The sequence below is a fragment of the Hippocampus bargibanti genome, linkage group LG02 (genome assembly GCF_051943395.1).
Source record: "Hippocampus bargibanti isolate YZ-2025 linkage group LG02, ASM5194339v1, whole genome shotgun sequence".
NCBI lineage: Eukaryota > Metazoa > Chordata > Actinopteri > Syngnathiformes > Syngnathidae > Hippocampus > Hippocampus bargibanti.
The window spans coordinates 23,492,956-23,517,033 of record NC_142735.1 but is presented as its reverse complement, the minus strand read 5'-3'; the positions used below and the strand labels follow the sequence as shown (position 1 = coordinate 23,517,033).

Below are 24,078 nucleotides of genomic sequence, written 5' to 3'. Positions count from 1 at the left end.
GTGCAGGGGTGTATACAGAGAAAGAGGTTAGCAAAGAAGGCTTGTGCGCGTTGTTTGTGGAGCCTGATTGAGCCTTGCAGTCTACACTCCTTTGAATCAAAGTTGAAACTCTCTCACTGTCATCTGCCTGTCTCTTTAATGTTTAAACCACCCCCCAACCCCCACTGCTGCGTTCTGGACCAAATCACGTAGCTTTAACCGAAGAATAGGGGCGGGGAATAGAGGACAAAAACGGCTGCCATTTCATTGTTAAAAGAATGGGCTTGTTCGCCAACAACACATTACTCATTGAGGCACGAGGTAAAGTTCGTATGCCAAGGTAAAATTTTCATACATGTAATGTTCGTTAACTGAAAAGTTCGTAAGTCACGGGGTTAGTAAATCGAGGTATCACTCTATAAGGCACACCATTATAAGATGCTACAGTGGAGGCTGGGGTGCATTAGACTGCAGGTGACAAAGTCAAGGCCCGTCGGCCAAATCTGGCCCGCCACATCATTTTATCCGTCCCGCGAAAGCAAATCAAGTACCGTGATGCTTGCTAAAGTCCGAAACAAAATTGTCATATGAAACCACAATAATAGTAGTCATTGTTTTTTTTATGAAACATTCTCATGGCTTCCCCAAATTCATAACGGCCCTCGAGGGATAGCCGTAGCTAGAATGTGGCCCACAGCAAAAAATGACTGTGATACCCTTGCATTAAATGGTGCTGTGCTAAATGAAATTTCAACATAACTGTGAGTCAGATGCTGAATAATGTAAATAGCAAAAATATTCCAGGGTCATATCAGATTTTGTCACAATACGAAACTCCACACGATTTTCCTTCCTAAAAAAAATCATTGGGGTTTTTGATTGAATATTTTGGCCATACATTTTTCAGAAATAAACAAATGTTTTTTTTCCTCAACATTAAATAAAAAAACAAGCAAAAAACGTCCAATTTTCCATGGTGAAGTAATTTTAAGAGATGACCGAAATGAAATGCTGATTTATATACTGGGGGAAAATTAAGTGGACGGCTGCTGACAGTCATTGTGACAGTCATATAGGTGCACCGGTGTATCAGGCGCAGGGTCAGCTTTTAAAGAAAATGAAGGTTTGTGAGTGCGCCTTATACGGAAAATACGATACCTGATTTTGTGCCTTGCGACTCACTGTTGACCAGTTCAAGGTACAACCTGGTTTGCGATAATATCATTTAAATAAAAAAAGGGGGGATCTTTTAGCAGTTAGCGTTTAGCACATCCAAGTTGGATCTTATGCCATGGCGTCGCCAGGCATACAGCCGTTGCAACATCTGTGTGCATCTCTCGCTCTCTCGCTGCCATGTTTGTGGCTTTGTCGCTGTGTGCACATCTAATGGCCGGCGTGTAATCCACCGGCTAATCTGCTGACAGTCTGTGTGACATGGCATTAGTTTTGTGTCACTGCCTGACATACTGCGCCGCACGACTCAACTTGACGTGTTTTGTGGGTCACAAAAACCGCGCCATGCTCTTGCATTGCAGCAAATCTGTTGGTAAAACCTTCTCGACGTGTGTGTAATCGGCCGTTCCGAAAGGTATTTGTGTTGCCAATCGCAATATGAAATACACTGCAAGATCTTGCAAGGTTTTAATTTGACAAATTAGAGCGCCGGTGGATTCCATACGTGAAAGTGCGCTTTACTGCTCTGCGAGTAAATCAGCCATGTCAAATTAGAGGCAGTCCGGAAGGACAAACTGGATTTGCTATCATTTTGGACACATTGGTGCTACATTGCGTTTGAGCGGAAGTCACCCAAAAACGATGTACATAGCAAGTGCCTCACACCTTAACTCATTCACTGTTTTTTCTTAGTTGGGTGCCGATAAAGCGCTGCTCACGGCCTCCGGCAATGTTTTTTTTCCTTTCCACAAGGGGGCAGCATTTCCAATTTTTTCCATTTTAGCGCTTTGTTCCAGCTTTAGCAATTGTTAAAGCTCTATATAAACCAATATGTATGTATTGCATTGTATTTTCAGACAGCTGCCGGCATTTTTAGCTTATATAACTCCAGATCATATCATTTAGGAATTAACTATTTTTTTTTTCTGATGAAAGAAGAGAATCTAAGGTTTCTTACTCTGCATTGAATGTTTATCTAGTCTTAAAATTCAATATTCTGTGGGTCCTGGAATTCGAGTGTCAATGACAAAAACCCTGGCCCAGTAGTGGAAACATTTTTGCACATCACTGCCAGTGAATGAGTTAATCAGTGTTTGGATTTTAGTGTTACATGAAAGAAAAAAACTTTATTGGCATGTAAGGTACATGAGCGCCCCCTCTGGGAGTGGAATGTAATCAACGGGTGACTTGCTATTTCAATTTTCATCAGAAAACATGCCATTACATTTGTAAAAAGCCACTGCTGGATCCATTCTCTTCAGAATGGAAGTAATGTTTTGGGTCAGTTTGACCCAATAAGATTCCCTCCCTAAAAATCCGGTCAGTTTGACCGATTAAAAAAACGTTTTCTGTATTTTTCTTTTCACAACAACCTTCTGATATGATTTTCATTCCATTACCAAATTTATCCAACCCCCCCAGTGCGCAGCAAATGTATAGAGTGCATTACATAAATAAATACATCAAATCTGAGTTGGAATGCAGTTTAGTTTCACTGTTCTTATTTTTAGCTGCATGTGTTTTACATGCGCTTCATGTTTGCACTCTGGTTGAGAGGAAAGAAATTTCATCCGCGGTGTATGTTGAACATGAAGCATATTTAAAAATAAAGCTGATTTGACCTGGCTGGACTGGAATGGCATCAGACATTCATCCATCTATTTTTCTTTATCCTCAGAAGTGTCTCAGAGGGGGTGGAGCCTATCCCAACAGTCATCGGGCAGGAGGCAGTCGGACACCGAGAATTGGTTTCCAGCCAATCGTATGGCACACAGAGGCAAACAACCATCACAGAGGGAGAGTCGAGAGTGTTCAATCAGCCTGTCATGCATATATTAAGAAAGGGGAGGAAGACATGCAAACTCCACATAGGAAGCCAGGATTCGGGATCGTACCCTCTGCCTTTTTACTCTGTGGTCAAAGCGCTAACCACTGTGTTACCATGTATCACGAAATGAAACAAATTATTTACCATATCTGATTGACATATAGGAGTGAAAAAATGCATAAAAAAGAGAGAGAGAGAGAGAGAGAGAGAGAGAGAGAGAGAGAGAGAGAGAGAGAGAGAGAGAGAGAGAGAGAGAGAGAGAGAGAGAGAAAGAGAGGGAGAGGGAGAGATACTTTTATTTATTTATTTTTTAATGCAAACAGTAAATATATCAGGTAATTTATTCAGATTTCAGTTTGAGGGCCAGTGTGAGAGTCTGATGTTGCTCAACATAGTACAAGAAAGGCTGACGCAATTTGCGTCAACACTCAGAAGCATTGAAAAGTAGAGGGAACATTGCATTATCCTTTATCAAACGGTGTAATCAATATTTCTCGTCAAGGACTTTTATTGACTATATTGTTCTATGGAATGTTTTAATTCACGTCATGACAAAAAGGTTAAATGCAAAATTTACTGTTGTTGTTGTTTTTTTTTAAGAAACTCTTTTTTGCGTTTTCTTTGACGTGTAGTGGTAGATTATTTTAATCACGGAGCAAGGATGGCGAACTCAACACCCATACGGCATTATTGTTGAGCTTCAGTGAAAGTCTTTTGTCCAATGGTTTTAGCTTCGGACAGAGATGTGCAGAAATGCATCAGGCTTCCCGCTGCTAAAGTGGAAGTTGCAGGAGAGATTGCTTTAACCCCCGACGCTGATAACCTGGCCGAGGCTTTGGGTCAAGCTGTAGCAAGTCAACTTGAAGACGACTTTTAATTACTGGGCCTTTTGAAAAGGAATAAGGGAGGGAGGAGAATGACTGAGTGCTTTTGGGAAAAAAAAGAGAGATTAAGTCCATGATGGACAACTGATAAGATTATTTATTTATGTATGTATTTATTTATGGGTTGAGTTATGTATTTATGTATGTATGTATGTATGTATGTATGTATGTATGTATGTATGTATGTATGTATGTATGTATGTATGTGTGTATGTGTGTATGTGTGTGTGAGCGTGCGCGTGTGTCTGTCTATCTGTCTGTCTGTGTGTGTGTGTGTGCGTGTGTGCGTACATATGTAGGTATGTATGTATTTGATATTATTTATTTATTTATTGCAGTACGTTAGGCACTGTGTTGAAAGATGGAGTAAAACACCAGTGAAAAATTGTAAAAAAATAACCAGAATCAATCAGGATTTTTGTGAATTATTATAAATATTATGATACATATTATCATACATATTATTATACATAGTTACAAAATACATAACATATTATCGGAATCAACATCAAAATCATCTTTATTTCCAAATATATAGAACACACAAGGAATTTGTCTCTGGTAGAACACACTGCACTAGTATCTTAATGTTTCTACATTGAGGCACTATACAGTTATATATGGGTTACTGTTAAGAGAGTTAATGGCTCGGGGAAGAAGCTGTTTTAAATGTCTGCTGGATTTGGTGCGCAGGCGTCTGTAGCGCCAGCCTGAGGGGAGTAGCTGGAAAAGGATATGGGCAGGGTGTGGAGGGTCCAGTAGGATTTTCTGTGCCCTTGTTTCAATTCGTGCAGTGTGCAAGTTCTCGAGAGTGGGTAGGGCGGTGCAAATGATTTGAAAAATGTTTTGAAAATTATTTTTGGAAAATCTCTATAAAACAAAAAGCAGGAAATGTGTTTTGGACACCTTCAATCGATAAGAATATGGAATAGAAATCAGATTCAGAAAACAATATGGCTCGGACATTGAACAGAAAAGGGTTGCGTTTTTATTTTTGTTGTACTAATGAGATGCTGTCGCTGGTGGAGCGTCACAAGTACGATATTGTACATCACGGACGTAAGACGCGAAGCGGGAAAGAAATTAGACTTGATGCCTCGCAGCTACGAGGTAATTCTACATGTATTTGGATTATTTTTTTTTCGGTACAGCGGCATTCCCATGCGGAACATATTAGGAAGGGAAAGGGAAGCGTAACGGTCTCATTTTAATCCGTAAACAAATATAGAGCAGCTCAGCCTCTGGCAGTCATTGAACTTGTTTTATATTTTGAAAAATGCCACTGTTATTTTCCTAGCTTCATGATTTGGACTGGGCAAACTGATAAACTTGTCCAAAATGTTTTTGGTAATAAAAAAAATAATAGTTTGGGCTGTCAACATCACAGTGCATTGGGACCAGGTTGGATTCCAGCTGCGGCCTTATTTGGAGTTGACATATTCTCCCTGGTGCCTGCGTGGGTTTTTCCTGGGTCACCTGTTTTTCCTCCCAAAACATTTATTACAGGCTGATTGAAGACTTTAAATTATCCCTTTGTGCGAGTGTGAGTGCGGATGGTTTATATATATATATATATCATCTCATCTCATTTTCCGTACCGCTTATTCCTCATTAGGGTCGCGGGGGTTGCTGGAGCCTATCTCAGCTGTCTTCGGGCACGAGGCGGGGGACACCCTGAATTGGTTGCCAGCCAATCGCAGGGCACACAATGACATACAACAGTCACTCTCACACTCACACCTAGGGACAATTTGAAGTGTTCAATCTGCCTGCCATGCATGTTTTTGGAGTGTGGGAGGAAACCGGAGGACCCGGAGAAAACCCACGCAGGTCCGGGGAGAACATGCAAACTCCACACAGGGAGGCCGGACCGGGACGCGAACCGGCGACCTCTGCACTGTGAAGCCGTAGTGCTAACCACTCGACTACCGGGCCGCTATATATATATATATATATATATATATATATATATATATATATATATATATATATAAGGTGTAGGTTGTGCAAAGAGGCACCTGAGACAATCCAACACATATAACTGCAAGATGCTGGCAGGGAAAGCCTACATGGAGCGCCATAACCAGGTGGCTGGCATAGTCTACCGAAACATCTGTGCGGAGTATGGACTGGAACCCCAAAGTCAAAATGGGAAACACCTCCCAAGATAGTAGAGAATGACCGAGCAAAGATCCTGTGGGACTTCCAGATACAGACTGACAAGATGGTCATGGCACTCATAGATAAAGGGGAAAGGAAAGCCGTGGTCGTGGATGTAGCGGTCCCGAGTGATGGGAACATCAGAAAGAAGGAACATGAGAAAATCGAGAAATACCAAGAGCTCAGAGAGGAGCTGCAGAGAGCCTGGAAGGTAAAGGTGACAGTCATGCCTGTGGTGGTCGGAGCACTTGGGGCAGTGACCCCCAAACTCGACGAGTGGTTGCAACAGATCCCGGGAACAACATCGGATATCTCGGTCCAGAAAAGCGCAGTGCTGGGAACAGCACGGATACTGCGCAAAACCCTCAAGCTTCCTGGCCTCTGGTAGAGGACCCGAGCTAAAAAATGGGGGACAGACACCACCCATGGGGGGTGAGACGATGATTTTTTTTAGAGTTTGTGTCTTGAGGAGGAGAAATCTGATTTTCCTACTACTGCATTAAACTGAATTGACTCATTGGACTGCATAATTTGTTGCGACAATCAAATTCGAGAAATAGTTTTCATATAAAAAAAAAACTTCTCTTTTGCAGTTTCAGCCGAACTGCCGCTTGTGCACATGGTATATGATCCGTCAAAAATGAAGCCTTTTACCATTGCATGGAGCAAATGGCACATCATCGATGCAGCACTTGCCGAGAATGTCGACATGACTGCTTTCCTAAATTCAAATTCCCGTTACAAATCAAAGCATGCACGGCCAGGCGTGTTGATTGTGAGGGTTGGCCAGAGAGCCCCGTCACACGTAAGTAGATCATCGTCATTAAAGCATAAATTGAAGGTATTGAGCAGAAGAGAGAATGGGATAAGGGAGGTGGGGGTTTGGGGGTGGAGTGGGGTGGGGGCTTCTGAGACACACTAAAGCACTTAGAAACAATTGGTTCACATTCACAACAAAACAAAATCTAGACGGCTCGCAAATAAAATTGATGTCGCCGACAAGAGGCCTGCTTCACAACAGAAGTATAATCAGGCAGAAGCTTTTGCACGATGGCATCGTCCATTGGAGACTACTTGATTTCATTGTCATGGCACAGCTTCTACATATTAATGTAGACTGTGAGCAGTAAGGTGTGGGAACCTTGAACTGTTGAAAAATGTTCCTCTGGTAAACTCAGTGGGATTTGTGCTTTTTTTCATCTTTCATATGACCAAATGTCAAACTCTTATGAGTACAGTGGCACCTTCACTGTAGTTTTACAATAAATGTAATCATTCGAAAAATTGTCAGTCGAGACATATTTTCCATGTAATGCCCAAATTCATTCCAAACCCCCACAAAAATCTGAAATAAACATTTCCTAAAACATAAAAATGCATCAAAATACGTAATAAATACATGTCACAACAATAAATAAGAGTTGTGCATCATGTGTAAAAAATTGAGTAACAAATAATGTTTTACTTTGAACTACATAGTCATCATGTTTTTGTCCTTTTTAATGCACATTCTCTCTCAGAAATGTTTTTTTTTTTGCTCGTGCTGCTTGTAGCAGGCCATACCGATTTTTTTTACTTTTTGTACCTTGAAATTGATTTTGTAATAGGGGCAATATTACACATTTTTGATGAGACATTTGTTAGTTAGGGTACCTCTACAGTAATGATGGTCATTTCATTAAAAAAAAAAAAAAAACAGGAATACCAATTTAAATGAAATTTGGACCCAATCTTTACGGTAATAGGCCGACCCCACCCTCCCTGAATAAGAAAAAAAGTTCAGGGTTCATTCCCAAAGCTGTTTTCTCTTTTTTTCCCCTCACACTAACTGCGTGACGCCTGTACAGAAGCACAGGAGCCGTGCTGCGGAGGTGCCATGTGGTCTGGCTGAAGTTCGCCTGAAGAACAGCTCTGAGTGCGCACCTGAGCCCCATCGTGCCGAGCGCATGCAGTCATCTTGACGCGAGCAGACAGTGGCGACTATTAGGGATCAAATGAGCATCCAGGTGAGCACGGGCGTCTGTGGCGGCGGGGAGGAGGGGGGGGTGTTGGTGTGTCGCTGTGAAAAACCAGTAGGCTATGCGGCAAAGATTGTCAGCAACAGGGCAGACGGGAGAGCCAGTCGACATGAGATAGTGGTAGAGTGGCAACTGGAAATGGACGAACGAACATGTGGCATTTTCTCTTTATGTAAGCGATCGAATCTTAAAGACATTTTCATCCATCCTCCATCAGGTTAGTACAACAATGTCTTCTGAACAGTCACATGGCAACATTTGATGAAAACCAAGACCACTGGTGAGGAAAAAAAATCAATTACCACGCTCAACGCCAGCCATTTAGTCTCATCAAAACCCAAGAGTGCAAGGGACTTATTCTCCACGCCTCCGCAGAATATTGTATTCCAAATAGTTAGAGCCAATGTCAATTTATGTTGTTCACTTAGGGCATTGGATGTATTAACTCATTCACTGCCAGACATGAGCAAAAATGTCGCCAGTCCAGTGCCAGGGTTTTTGTCACTGTCACTCAAATTCCAGGACCCACAAAATATTGGGTTTTAGGACTACATAAACATTCAGACTGTCTTCTTTCATTGGGAATAAAAAAAAGTTAATTTCTAGCTTATTTGGTACTGGAGTAATATGAGGTGCAAGTGGGGGTAGAAGGGAAAAAACATTTCCAGAAGTCTGACCAGAGCTTTATCGGCACACCCGCATGAAAAAAAAAAAATCGGCAATGGCAGTAAATGAGGTAAAAGATATATCGCAATATATCACAGCAGGCTCCAGACAGAGTCAATGATACATTTGATATTTTCAACTTGCAACACTTGTAACAACTCATCACCTGTTTGAGGTGAAACAAACCTCATTGAAAGTCTATGTAAATACGTGAGCAAAGAAAGGTATGAAGAGAGCAGAAGTGAGGCAAACAAGAAAAATCTAAATTAAAGCGCGAGTAACAAATACACGAGGACACCTCCAAGGCTGTGCACTAATTATGCCCCCTACTGCGACAAACTATTCGGTTAATTTGAATAGTTAATCAGTTAGCTATAATGCCTTTTTTAAACTCTCCTCACAGTTATTTCAATGAACATTCATGGCCAAAACCTTAACGAGACACACAGAATATGAGTCGCTTGTGGTAAGCCTATCATCGCAACCCCCCTAGACGGCGCGCAAATGTGGATTGAATTGCAGTGAACCAGAGGCGAGCAGACAGGGCGAGAAATAGAAGTCGCTTTGCATTCACTGCCTTTTTGTTTTTGTGTTGCCGGGCGGAAAACGTCGCTCCAATGATTTGATGGTTCATCTCGCAAACTGTCAAAAACACTGCCAGGCATCTCAAAAGTTTGTACCTTCCTCAGCACAAATACATATTCCTTCTGACTCACCATATATACCCCGAACAAGAGGGTTGTGATTATTTTTATTTTGTTATTTATTTTGTATGTGTGTGTGTGTGTGTGTGAAAATTGAGTTGAATTCTCAGTTGTTAAATTCATAGAAGATTGCCCGAACTCTTTTGTGGATTACATTTTTCTCTCATATAGCGGCTCAGATGCTATCCTTCCATGTTTCTCGTACTGTTATTGCGCGGCGTCCCTCAGGCGGAATCACGTAAGCTACAACCTACCAGAGCGTGCTCATCTGACTTGTATTGTTTCCACATATAAATAAAGCTCGCATAGTACTGCAGAGTCGAATAAACAGCATGAAAAGAGAACACGAACATGCTTATGAATTTGAGTTTGGATTTTGGTGAGGAATGGCGGCACTTCGCGTGTCTTTAACTCATTCACTGCCAAACAATGTGCAAATGTGTCCACTCCAGTGCCAGGGTTTTTTTCATTTTCACTCAAGTTGCAGGACCAACAGACTATTGAGTTTTAGGACTAGATAAACATTCAATGCACCGTAAGAAACTGTAGACTATCTTATTTCATCAGAAAAAAAGAGTTAATTCCTAAGTTATATGTTTCTGGAGTTATTTGAGCTTGAAATGGGTGCGGCTGTACAAAATACAATACATACATTGATTTATATAGCACTTTTTCAACAGCTAACACGGACAAAAAGCAAATGGTGCCCCCTCATAAAAGGGAAACATATTGCCAAATGTCTGACCAGCACTTTATCGGCACCCCCCACAGGAAAAAAACAAAACCCAAACAAATTCAGGAATGGGGATCCATGTCAATTGTCGAATAAATTCAGGAATGGCAGCAAATGACTTAATGACTTTTAAGTTCTCAGACAGTGGTCCGCGACTCGTGGTCTGTGAACCAATACCGGTTCGTGGATCAATTGCATGCTCGGCCGCACATAAAGTAGAAATAACATAAATTCCTTCTCTTGGATTAATTGTTTGAAATATGTAATATTGTTTTATTTTGAAATATTACTGGAAATACTGTATGTGTCAACAGCATGTTAACCTTGACACAGGTGAAGGAGCGCTTCTCGTTCACGTGATTGATGAGCGCGAAAATGAAACCAAGGAGCCAGCAAAGTCAGTAGAAAAAAACAAACAAACATCCCACGCACTGAACCCACACTGCATAACACCAGTGTCCGCAATAACGTCTGCCCGGATGCCCGGGGCATGCAACTTTTACGTTCGGCGTACAATTTACAAAACGTCTCCACCCAGGTGGCCGACAACTTCTTCAACAAATATTTTTTTTAAGTCAAACGTTTGCTTTATTCAATAAAGCAAACGCTTCAATCAAACTGCTACAAGCCACGTGAACTCCTCTTTCTAAGCCCCTTTCAAAACTATCAAGGACATTTTACAGTCACGGGATAATGTACGTTTACATTTTGTAGTGTCATAAATGTTGTTTGCTTCCTTTGAATCGTTCTTCTGGGGGTGAGGATCTGTGCATCTCCTTTGGAAAATTATATGCAAATGCATGACCTTATCACGCCCTGGAACATCCGAAGCACGAAGAAGTCTTCTGATTGGCTGCCATGCTGAGTATGCAAATTGCCAAAAGAATCAGTTTGTTTTCTTCCTTCAGCGATCGGTATTCTGTGAAATTCGTACTAAAACACGAATACTTTCATTCATCAAAACCGAAAAGGAAACGCATACGCTTACAAAACAATGATTGCATTCTCTGGCAGCTGTTGTGTTTACTTGGCTATGAGGCAAAAAAATGTTGGGTACTTTTGCACGTCTTTTCATGAAATCGGCACAGCTGCCATTGACCAGGTCAATATTATTTTCGTGTTGTGCAACTCGTAAAACATATACCGCACACAAACCAAAAAAGTCGATCTTTACCTTTTAGCACTCAAGCAGACTTGCCAGGACTTCGAGAGCTGTGGGATGACAAAAAAGAATAAAAAGAAAAGGCTATTAAGAATGATAAGTCCAGCATGTTTGGCCATCATAATCACAGTTATACAGTGTAAAGGGCAAACATTTATTATACGCTGATGGCACTTGACAGGGTCATGCGCCGCAACATTCGCTAAACGCGGAGTAAGAACTTCAAGTAGGTGCCGAGTATCTTCTCTGGGAATGGGGGTGCGTTGAAAAGGTTATAGATTGAGCGTTAGGAAGGTTAGCACCTTGCCGTTGAAGGTCTAACGACAAATGCCAGGTTCACTTTCAAAAGTATAGAGACAGAATTAATCATGTGATTGATGGTCGGCATCAACACCCCCATCCCCCACGGCCCCCTGCCGCGCCCCTTGTTTTCCAGCTGGGGGATAAAAATTCATGCTTGGCAATGGTCGCCGGCGTAATTGATTCTGGGAGGAGGTGCGGTGCGAGGAGGGCTAAGCATGTGAATAGCTGCCGTCAAATAGCTGAAAAGGAGGGGGGGGGGTAGTGGGAGGTGTGGTTGTGGATTTATTCCTCGTTCATATGCAAGCCATAATGCGGAATTGCTGAGACGACTGGTGTACAGCGTTGCTGCCATTTCGCATAATCGCTGATGAGTCTTGTCAAAGGCTTACGGGTGCCACGTCGTATCAAACGCGTGCAACCGACGCTCGTACGGCATTCGTTCCGACGTGACAAAGACTTGACAATTCGAGAAGCATCGCATTGTAAGAGAGAGTTGACTTATCTGTGCAAACGTGACATTCAAACATTAGATTTCTCACCACGGTTTTGGACAAGGGAGACCCAAAGGTAATTGTTAGGCTTTATTGCTCTGATACTCTACAACTGTCGCCTGGACGGTCAAGTAACGGCACAAATGATTAATGTCAACACAACACATACAGTAAAGTCTCGTAATATCAATATCGTTTATATTGATGATACTGCTTATTGCGACACTATTTTCATTTTCCGCGCACATTTCTAGTCTTTTTATGTATAATTAGTTCCGTTTAGTACGATTCGTGGTTTTTACAATAATCCAGTTACTACGGTGCTCTTTTTCATCTCCCGCCGGCCATTTTGCTATGTTTATATCGATACAAAAGATACTTAAGGTGAATCGATATTTGCTTAGGGATTTCTACACAGTACCACCATTATCGCAATCTGTATCGGTCGCGCCGTTGGTCGACTTGGTTACGTGACCAGCACCCGTGTCTTGCAGTGGAGCAGACGCCATATTGCTACCGTCTTCAACCATAGCAAAACGAAAGAATTGTGACCCCGGAAGGAAATACAAGGCAATCATGGCTGTTGAGGAGAATCCAACACAAAATTAAAGCCAGAAATGTTAAACAAGATTGAATAGTTTGTGTTAAAAGGTGAAAATGGGAAGCAGAAAAAGATTGAATATTTTTTTAAATTGCATACTGTAATAAGATGTAAGCGTTGCAGTTTCCCTGTTGCCGTGCTATGTACATGTACACTGTACTGTACTTGAATGCAATCGTTTTTTTGCAACAATGTTTCTTGTTTTGTCTGCTGAGGCGTGATGATTTTGAAAATTACTGTGTATTCCATACTGTATTCAAGATCCCCAAGTCACGTCACCGGTTTCTGTGTTTCTGCCACAATAAAAAAAATCGTAGCAGAGCTCACGTCTTTCATTACTGCTGCAATAGCGTCTGAAACCTACTGTAATGCACCTCAGCATGGCGAATGATGTGCACAGTCGCTGCTATAGCGGGTCGGTCTTTTTAATAACAAAACGTAGCAGTTATCACATACAGATCCAAACAGGAGCTGCTGTTACGCCACAGCTCAGCCATTCTTTTCAGACATTCTCTCGAACGCCGTTGTCGGGTCCTCCCAAGCCCGAGTCACGTGACCAGCTTCCGTGTTTATCCTGTTGACGCGAGCACAATAACAAAACGGCATAGCGGAGCTTATATACAGTACTGTTGTTCAACACCAATTTAAAACATGGGGAAACGTAAGAATTGTGATATCCGAACAACATACAAGGCAATTGTGGCTGTGGAGGACAATCCAACAAGCAAATCCTTCATCGCGAAAGAGTTAGACGTGCAGCAGAATACTTCAGCAATGTAAGTAATGTAAACGTTGCAGTTTTGGTTTTTCATTCATGTATTTAATTGTGTTGCATTCAGATATCTTTATCGCTTGCAACAATCACTGTTTTTAATATGTTTGTCCATGCTGGCGTCCGTGGTTTCGTGTGAATAGAACAATGTGAGGATTTTTTTTTTTGCATTGGTTGCATTTTTGAAAGGAAATACTCATTAAAAAAGTGTAAAGACGTTTTTATTTGATGCACAAGTTTATTTTTCACTTCACTACTGTTCAAAAAGCATGCTAGATAGGCAATCCATGAACCCAATGATAAATTTACATGCCATATCAAAGATCCCCCCCGTATCGACAGTACGGTTATATAGACATTTTTTCTGACTCCCGAGAATATCGATATAACGAGACTGTACTGTATCTGCGGGTCATAAGGAAGCCACCAGCCTGCAGTTCTGCTGCCCTACGTTGAATTATAGCTCATAAGTGGCCATAATGAAGCCACTTTGCTATGTATACTACACCATGTGTGGAGATTACCTCATTTTCCGGTGTAAAAGGTGCACCCAAAAGCCTTGCTTTTCTTTAAAAGATGACCCTGCGCCTTATAGTCCGGCGCGCCTTATATTTGAAGTAATATTGGGAGTGAATGGGGTTGTCAGAAAGCTGATAGTGTAGTCTACTAATACAATTTGGCTGACCTTGACAAGATAAGAAAAAAATAATAGTCCCACAAGGAGGTAAATTGCAATCTCCAGCAGCAAAATTGAAGGGGGTTGGGGTAGAAAAGAGAAACAAAGTATTGCGTACACAACAAGAAATGTCTCATAAAAAGAACTGTACACAGGTCAGAAAAAAAGTATGAAATATAAAATCTACAGAAATGCACATATGCTGCATAAGGTGGCTCTGCTATTTACATAATGGATGGGGTGAGTCCAGATTTTCACAATAGGTTTTTCAGCATCTCAGTATCTGACTGCTTTGTTGAGCATTCCCTTTAGCGCAGAAACTTTCTAATGGATGCATAGCATAACCGCAGCCTCTTCTGTAGACCTGTATATGGAAAACTTTTTTAAACATGTTATTCATTGAAGGTGTTTTTTATATTCTGGTGCATTTTATATATAGAAAATGTTTTAAAATATGTCATTCATTGAAGGTCCACCTTATCATCCGGTGAGGCTTATCGTGCAGAAAATACTGTAGTGGGATTACGCAAATTCAATTGAGTAATTTCCACAAAATCTACAGAACGGTAAGTAACTCGTTAAATCAGTGCGCGGATCCGAACGAAGAAACTGTCACAGACATATACAAGTTTACGCTTAATAAAGCTGTTATGTTCAAATTGAGTGGCCATTGATGGATACGGAATGGCAAAATCAAGATCTCTATAAGAGCAAATGTGCAGCAACTTTGTGAAATTGCCATCTCTGATACGGGACAAGACGACAGAGGGAAAGTTCGGTCACGGGAAAGAGTCGGGCAGAGTTTTGAGATGTCAGAGATAAGATCCTAAGGGGATTGCACCCCCGCAGGTTAAAATTGATAGCACAGTTCAATGATCGCTACAGAATTTGCGAGCTGGTCATTCAAATGAGAGGAATAATGCAAAATCCAAACCAATAATGTGCTGCCTTCCTTCAAATTCTCATTCTGGTACAATCGGAGTCACCGTCCCTTCCAAGGTAACCCCCCCACCCTTCCACCATCCCCATCGCTGGATAGTCTATAAATTGCCCCTCCTGTCGGCCACCCATCAACCCAGGTGCAATTTAAAAAACCTGCCAGTCCACAGGGCTGCCTATCAGCTTGGCTGCCAGACCTCAAGACAGGAGCTCCCCCGTAAGCAGAGTCTGATGTCAGCCCCCAGACCCCTCACCCCTTGGCCCTCACGCCCCAAATTCCAACAGGGTGAAGGGGTGAAAGACAAACTCAAAGACGGGTTAGGGAAATGACAAAATAGATTAGGTAGTGGTGTGTGACATATGTGTTTTTCCTTCTCGCCACTTGAAATGCTGAGACGACGAGGCACTACTTCGTCGTGTCGCATGAGTGCCTGAAGCAGCACCCCCCCCCCCCCTGCCGGAATGCCACTAAATGTGCACATTGCCTGAAACAATCAAGCGAAAACAGCCCAGGCTAGAGGATTGGCAGCCTGCTGCAGCGCGCTTCACTGCGTCATATGTCTTTGTCAGGAATATTTGCTGAGCGCAAAAAAAACAGAGAGGAAATCAGTCGGCAGACGCCACGAAGTCGCGCCACGCTAGTACTCGGCGGTTCGGCAGGAACGGAACAACTGGCCGGCGATGAATGTCAAAAATGCAGCGTATGGTCTCTACCGTCTAATCGTCATTTAGCAGAGGAGATGAACAGTTGACGCACTGTTTCCTTTCGTCTCAATTAGCAACAGTCGGAGATGAACGACAAATTTGTTCTTGCATTATTGAACAGTCAAAGATATGAGCTGAGTGCAACTTTGGGAGAAAGGACTCCACTTGTATGAGAAACTATTTCGAGAAACAATCCACTTTCTCTTACAAGCGACGACATATTGGACTGATCTAACCCCAAAGTAATCATTAGCATAATTTTGAAGGCTAGCGCATCAAAAGCATGCCATTTTTATCTTGAAGCAACCAAGTGATAATCATCTTTTTTTTTCCAATTTGCGCATTGGCTGAGTCCCCGAACCATGCAAAAAGAGGGAACATTTTGACATCTAACAGATTAGCGGAATCATGACTTCCTTTTCTTACGCTACCGTTTAATGCTACCCAACGGACAAGCAACGAGCCATGTTTGCAAGTGAGTGGCGTTAGCAAAAAGACAGGGCGGCGCTAATTGGAACGAACGTCTCTGGCTCATTGTGCTACAAATATTCACTATTCGCCAAAGCTTTTGGTTCATTGTGCAGTCGCAACAATGTTCGCCGCAAGTTTGCCAACAGCTACAAGAGGCAAATGGAACAAAAAGCTCCAGTTGACCGGGTCCCGCTGTGATTTACCTGAGGGCTGTCGCCATGTTTTGCACGGACTGGGCAGGGTAATTTTGGTCTCCATTAGCATGTGAGAGAGACGGAGAGGGAATGAAGGGGAGCCGGTGAGTTTGACAGCGCATTCAAAAATGCCTGAGGTGAGCTGGCATTATGGCAGGGAATGGGGGTGTATCTTCCCCTGATTGCATTCAGCCAGGAACGTTAATGGAGTTGAAGTGGGTCGTCTGGAGTCAAATTGAAGGCGCTGCCAATGGAGAAAAAGGCTTTGAAGTAACAACCTTTTAGCAATGGCTGTAACGCTATGCGTAAGCCTCAAAGTGCACCATATCGGTCTTGACAAGCACGGCGTGCCGACACGAACATTTGCTCAACATTATCATTTATTTTCAAAAAGGGCCACCGATTATACGTGTTTTCCTAGAAAAGCCTTTTGAGATGTCTTGAAATGGAATGCCTGAGAGGGTCAAAATACTCCCAAGGTGCTGGTATGAAAGTGCACTTTTCACGCCCCTATAGCCTTTCACCGCCCACCCCCTCTTACCGCTGTCCTGTTTCTGAGCATCCATAAAGACAAACAATCCACTTTGTATTATCACATTTGGATCTCGGCCCTATCAGTACCCCAAAAAAATATATTTTGTAACGACAACGGTGCTGTGCTTTGCTTTTGGTTAGCATGTTTCTGCGGAGTCCAAAACAATTTTCCCAAAGCGGAACCCCCTTTGAAATAATTGTAATACAGAGCTCCATTCCACGTTATAAGTGTCCACCTACAGCCTGAGGTGCAATGGGTCTCCGTAATGGCGCCAGTGTCCTTCCTCTGCCCCCCTTTTATGTTTCTATGGGCAAATATTGTTAGCGAAGGGGTTAAAAGACACTCCGATCAGCCATATGTTTCAATAATTACCTTGATCCCATGTCACGGTGTGGATAGAAAGCTTTCTGCTAAAACCCCACAGTGGCGTTTCAATTACGTTGTCTCTTGTTGCTCTGCCCGTTGAACATTGGAAAGCGGCGGAAGGTGACAAAAGGTGCGGATGTTATCGCTCCGCCAACCGCGGCTGGGGTCGCGTTATTGCAAAGTAGTCGGGAAGCTCCGCATGCAGCGTTCCCGATGGTTGGATGCTATAAATTCAATGGTGATATGTTGCGCATAATAAAACACTTTAAATACACCGCACGTGTCTGTTAGTGATACTTGTAACACTGTTTGGATTTGAGCAGCTTTGAGAAAACCGCGTGGGGAGTAGCAAACGTGATACAATATGCGAAGCAAGACAGCATTTCCCCCAAAAAATCAATGTAGACTTATTGGGCGACATGTGTTAGCCCCCCTATCCCACCCCCATCCCCCGGGCTCACTTCTAATATGCCATGATTTAAATTTGTGATTCTCCAGCCCAATTTAAAGTTATTACGGCCAACTGGAGTTAATGGATAAGACAAGCACCTTGCATTATTAATTAAGGAGATTGATCTCAGTCTTTGAAGCTTTTGCTGCCTCACACACACTCACACACACACAAGCGTTGCCATAAGGTTGAGCTTGAGGCAAGCAGTAAATTAAAATGATACATTTATTTGGCCCGATGAAAATTCATTGCGGTGAAATTGTTTACGGCCTCCTCTATGGTTGATTTCCTGAAACAAAAATAAATTGTATTGTGGGGCCTTATTTGATATGTTATATGACACATATGTTTACAAGGAAAAAAAAAAACAATATTGTGGCCTAAACGCCTCTTGGAGTTGCTTAGATCATTATTTTTTAGGAAAATATATATATTTTAAGTGGGGCCTAAATGATTCCCAGACACTCTGGGCGAAAACAGACGGTTCATGACACATTAAAAGTTTAATATATTAGAAGGTGGATGTCTCAAAAAACAACCCTCATAAAACTAAATACCATATTATCCAGACTAAATCAAATTAGAATTGATGAGGTAAGCCTTTAATCATCTTACAATGGATACATTTACATTTCACAACAGTAAAAACAAAATATAGGAGCTGCTGTAAAGGCAGCCACTCATGTGGCGCTATCTTTAAGTTGACTACAAGGTACAGCAGATTATAAGGCGCAACTTCAATAAGTGTCATATCTTAAATGTTTTTTTTTTTTTCATATATAGGGTGCACCTTATTATAAGGTGCATGGTCAGCTTTTGAAAATATTGGATTTTAGGTGCGCCTTACAGTGCGGAAAATACGGTAAATAACCCTTTAATAGTAGACGAATTCCTTCCCCAAGTCAGGTGACTTCTGCTCCTGACATTCGACCTTGTGCAGACAAAAAAAAACTGTTAGCATATAAACAGGTCAGTAATGTCGGGCAAAGTCTGCCGCATGCCAATTTTTTTTATTTTTTTTTTACACCACCAAGGTCAGTAGGTCTCCACCGGCCGGTTTTCCTCCAACGAGAGCCACCATTAAGGCTGGAAGGTGGTGCATCATCCTGGGATGAGTCATAAGTTGCCCACCAGTACCATGCATCACTCTCAGTTACACCATGTAGAGTATTTATTTGGAAAGGCCACTGCAACAGCCCACGGGGGAGTCATTAAGCTCGTATGGAAATAAGAGGGATGGATGTGGAGTTCACCTTGCCGTTTGCGCTGCTGGGCTGAGAGGGGGTCATTTAGTCAGGTCGGAGGAGAACGCCTGTAGCTGCTTTAGTTGTGACTCGGCACATAGCTGGCAATAGCAGGTTTTCATCTTTTACGAGATAAGTTAGAAAAAAAAATATTTTTTAGGGTGAACCATTTTGCAGAAAAGTGATTAAAAAGTACATATATCGGCATACGGAGAATGCATGTTTTTTTATATCGAACCACCACGCATCTCATTGACCTGTAAACAACCAAATAATAGCCGGATTAAAAATTAGACACAGATCCCAATAAAATTTAAGGAAATAAATCTCTGCGTTGTTTATGTGTTTCCCCGTCAGCATACTCGAAAAAAAGAGAAGAGGGGGCGGGGGGAGCTTGACCTGCCACAGAGACGCATTGATGCTATTGTAACAGGTTGAAAGATTTCATGCTCGGGTCAGAAAGACCTTGGGGAAACGAAAACAAGCAGCACAACGAATCCCGCGAGTGAAACGTTTGGATATAGCTCCGTGCGCGCGCAAACGAGACGTGGCTGCATTTTCACGGTCTCTGCCTCGAAAGGGAATGTGTGGGGAAAAGTATCGGCGGAAAATTGAGCGTGGCAAGCGGCACAACGGCACACTTTTTTGTCTGCTGCAGATCTCTTTTGAGGACCTATGCGGTTTTACATTTCTAAACATCACAGTATGGGAAGTAAGTAAGTAAGTAAAAAACACCACTCAGAAGATCTTGGACCTTAGAATAACAACAAGTTCAAAATTAGAGAACAGTAACTCTGTCATCGCCATGACAACCATGGATCACCCACCGGACCAAGTCTTGTATTACCTAAAAAAATAAAAACAATAACAGACCCTAATAAGACACCTAAAACATTATTTGGATCTACTGAGTAGAACACTGTCATCTATGTAGCCATGAACACCCTTGAATGATCCACATTACAATTTAAAGATTGGCGGACGAGCCTGAATACCGACAAATACTTCACTCGCTGGTTCCCTTATCTACAAGACATATGTAGAAATTGGACCAAACAATAGCTGGATGCTGCCCCAGCTTGGAATGAGAATGGTCATGCCAGAATAAGTTTGGATCATCACCATTTTGGCCCGCATTTGTTGTAGTTTTAACCACATTTATCCGAATAAAGCAGACCAGATTTTCTTGAGCAACCTGACTTCTGACAATTAGCCATGGTAGGATGGCAAGGAGGTAGGAAACCTAAATAAATAAATTAACGAATAAAAATAAACGAATAAATAAATAGATAGATAAATAAATAAATAAATGGACAACACACAAATAAACATGTAAATAAATGACTAATAAATAAACAAAAATAAAATACATAAATAAAACACCACAAACAAACAAACAAAAAACAAATATATGTATAAATAGATACATAAATTGGATGAACACGCAAACAAAAATAATTATACTCATCAACAAGTAGATACATAAAAATAAATACATGAATAAACAAACAAACAAACAATAAATAAATACACACATGCACACACATACACACATAATGTAATGTCATGAGAGGCTAGCTCTCAGTGGGACAGGACAAGGAGCGCAATGGGCGACAGGTTTGAATGCAAACAAAGGTTTTAATAAAGGGTTTCAGGGGGAATTCACAAGCAACAAAGGCAAGAATAGTGTCTCTTCTAATACTTAAATCATAATAAAGTCTCGTCTGAGGTGAAACTGAAGACAGAGTTCTTTTCCATGTGTTTCTAGGCCTCACCCCTCTTGATGTCCTTCTCAGGTAGCCTAGCCACCTTTAGCAAGGGTCCAAATCCAGTGTTCAGCCGTATGGTCCCAACTCGCGATGAGTTCCATGCGGCAATCAGTTTCTCCACAGAGCACAGCAATGGAGCTTGTCTCCCCCCAGCCTCCACACTCAAAGGCTCTCTGCCTTAAAAGCCTTGCTTGTCAATCAAGCCGTGATCAGCCACAGGTGTGGAGTTTGAATTGCTGCCTTCCACCAGATGGGGCCAAAACTCTCGCTGGGTGAAGCTATCTTAGGGGAATGTATTTGCCCTCCAGAACCCAGCCTCTCGCCAGCCATACATATAAATATAGTGAAACCTCGGTTTACGAACACCTTGGCTTACGAACTTCTCAGTTTACGAACGTTACATTTATGAAAAATTTACCTTGGCATACGAACTATCTTTCAGGATACACACAGAGCTGCCACAATGAGTGATGTGTCGTTCTCCTAACAAGAAAATGGCAACTGTTTATGTCCTCTATTCCCCGCCCCCAGTCTTCGGTTAAAGCTACGTGATTGGTCAAGAACACAACAGTGGGGGATGGGATTACAGACAGAGAGAGAGTGAGGGCATTCACCCAAAAACAAAATGGCGTCTTCGGTTAAAGCCACGTGATTGGCCAAGAACCCAGAAGTGTGGGGGCGGGGTTAAACATTAAAGAGACAGGCAGACAGAGAGAGAGTGAGAGAAAATGCACACACACACACACACGCGGAAGGGAGATTACAGAGTTTTAAACCAAAAAACCAAAAGTGAAAAATAAAAGAAAAAACATAAAATAGGTTAGAAAATGGATAGAAAACAGTGCAATTAAGACTAGTTTCAACTTTGAAAATTCAAAAGCAGAGTGTAGACTGGAATGTTAAAATATCCCATCAATTAGGCTCCGCAAATAACCCGCACAAGTCATCTGTACACTTGATGCAAAAAGCTATCTGTTCGGTTTAAATTCTTGCTTATGTTTACTAATGTGCATTAAACACTCTATCACTATCAACCCAGCTAAACAGATCACAATTGACAATTGATTAAGAAGTAGATACAATTATCACAGAGAAAGCACCTACAAGGCATCATTCCTCAAGATGGTGAAAGAAGAAGGTTACGTTCCTCATCAAGTGTTTAATGCTGAGGAAACTGGTCACTCCATTCCATCAAGCCGGCCATCACAAAGGTAAATAAAATGACTTTATTGTACAGTTTACTTCTTTAATCATAATACTATAGCACATTTATTATACATAAAATAGGGTCTATTTTGTGTAGTTTTAAGGCTTAGAAAATTAGAAAGTAGAAAATTATGTTTTATGTGGACCTGGGAACGCATTATTCTCATTTTAAACGTTTCCTAAGGGAAATTAATTTTTGGGATACACACTTTTCGACTTACACACTCTGTCTGGGAACCAATTAAGTTCGTAAGCCAAGCCAAATGGTCGCTCAAGTGGAACATGCCAAAAAAAATGGATTAGCACAATAAAACTATGGCAAGAAATGAATAGTTGAGGAAATTAACTGTTAAGGAACACCTGAGGCCATGACAAGCTGCAACGGCGAAGAAGTAGTGGCAGCACAACGGCGGCAGATGCTCCTCGGGTGTTTGTAACAAGCCTTAATGTTCACTCCCGGCAGGAGGGAGTAGAAGGGGGTGGGAAAAACCGCTATTTTTAGAGCCAATACAATTTGAATGTGTCTTTAAGATGGACCACCCTTTCTTTCGTGGCGTGTTTCCTGATCGCGCTGACAGAGCTACGCGAAGGCAAAGTTTGATTTCAAACCGTTTGCCGTCGCCGAGGTGAAATTCTCAATTCTACCGGGGCCCGTGCACAGTTCATCCGTGGCAATTTGGGAGTCCACAACCACGGGTAGTAATTATGTGCACTCCCACTCACTCTTTTTTTCTACTGGGGCTTATGTTGGAAACCTCAAGTGAATGTGTTTTTTTAGACATGAAATTAAGGTGCAATTAAATCGCTTATGCTGTGATTATGTTCATTTGCTTTTTTTTCCTCCTCCACAATCACAGCGGCTTTTCAATAACTTTCAAAACTTGGGATAATAGGCATTTTATATATATATATATATATATATATATATATATATATATATATATATATATATATATATATATATATATATATATATATATATATATATATATATATATATATATATATATATATATAAAGATTAATTAAAGAAACAGTCCGACTGTGAAGAACCCCTGGGAAGGCGAACCTGACACGGCAACAGATTCGAAGTTGACATTTGATTGGACAAAAAAGAATCCATCCATTAAATGCACCCAAAAGACCATTGGGCATCTCAGATTACATTTTCATGCAATAGTTGAATTTTAGGTTGCCAACATGGCCTTCTGACACCCAGCACAGATTTTTGTTCATCCACTATCCAATTTGAGTGGCAGCTGATGAAACCAGGGTGTACCCCGAGTCTTGCAACCCCACTTTCCCCCGCCTCCCGGCTCCTTCAGCAGCTGTCGACGACACAGCTGTTTCCATTTCCCCTCGAGTGAGCCTAGCTGCCTTTTGCCCAGCGGCTCGCTGGAGCGTTGCAGGGATACCAAAGAGGTGCGCTCGTGTGGCAGTTTCTTGTCACTTGGCAAGCAACGAAGAAGTTGGATAATGCGGGAAGAAGGGCGGGAGCGAGAGGATTGGTGGGTGACGCTTGTAATTCATCAAGTTACCAAGCGGACATTAAGAATGTCCGCTTGGATACCAATGAACGCGCGGTCGCCATGTGCGCGGCGGCGACAGACTCTATGAATTACGGCCGTCTTCCAACAGAACCCGAGGGGATGTCGGCAGGGTGTCGTGATCGATGCGGCGCCCTTTTGGCCTGGCCAAGCGTTAACTTTATCACAACAAGTCTTGGCGACACCAACGTGCGACTCTTAAAAGACAACCGACATCACTTTTTTGTTTACTAACTGACATCAGAAAAACATTTTATCGCATATAAAATACCCAAAACACACAGTATGATATTTTTAGTCAAATGCAAAACACCAATAAAAATGACTTAAAGTGTGCTGAAACTGAAAAAAAAAATGAAACCGGAAGTGACCAGTTTCAAAAGGTCGCGCCCCCTTGTTCGTTGTGTCACACCAAGACGTCTTGCCTTGCTCGATAATCAAAACACTGACTTCAGATTCGGAGAACATGCTTTCTTGGTACTCATCCAGTTCTGAATAGGA

General features: G+C 41.9%; 1 protein-coding gene across 38 annotated transcripts in view; it reads right to left on the bottom strand.

Annotated features, from left to right (window-relative positions):
- Nucleotides 1-24,078, bottom strand: part of ptprda (protein tyrosine phosphatase receptor type Da) — a 348,859-nt gene that overhangs the window by 144,354 nt on the left and 180,427 nt on the right. For all 38 annotated transcript variants that reach the window (XM_088990303.1, XM_088990302.1, XM_088990306.1 and 35 more), the window contains one exon: nucleotides 11,320-11,357. The gene's annotated coding sequence lies outside the window, so the exon portion shown is untranslated. The remainder of the gene's footprint in view (nucleotides 1-11,319; nucleotides 11,358-24,078) is intronic.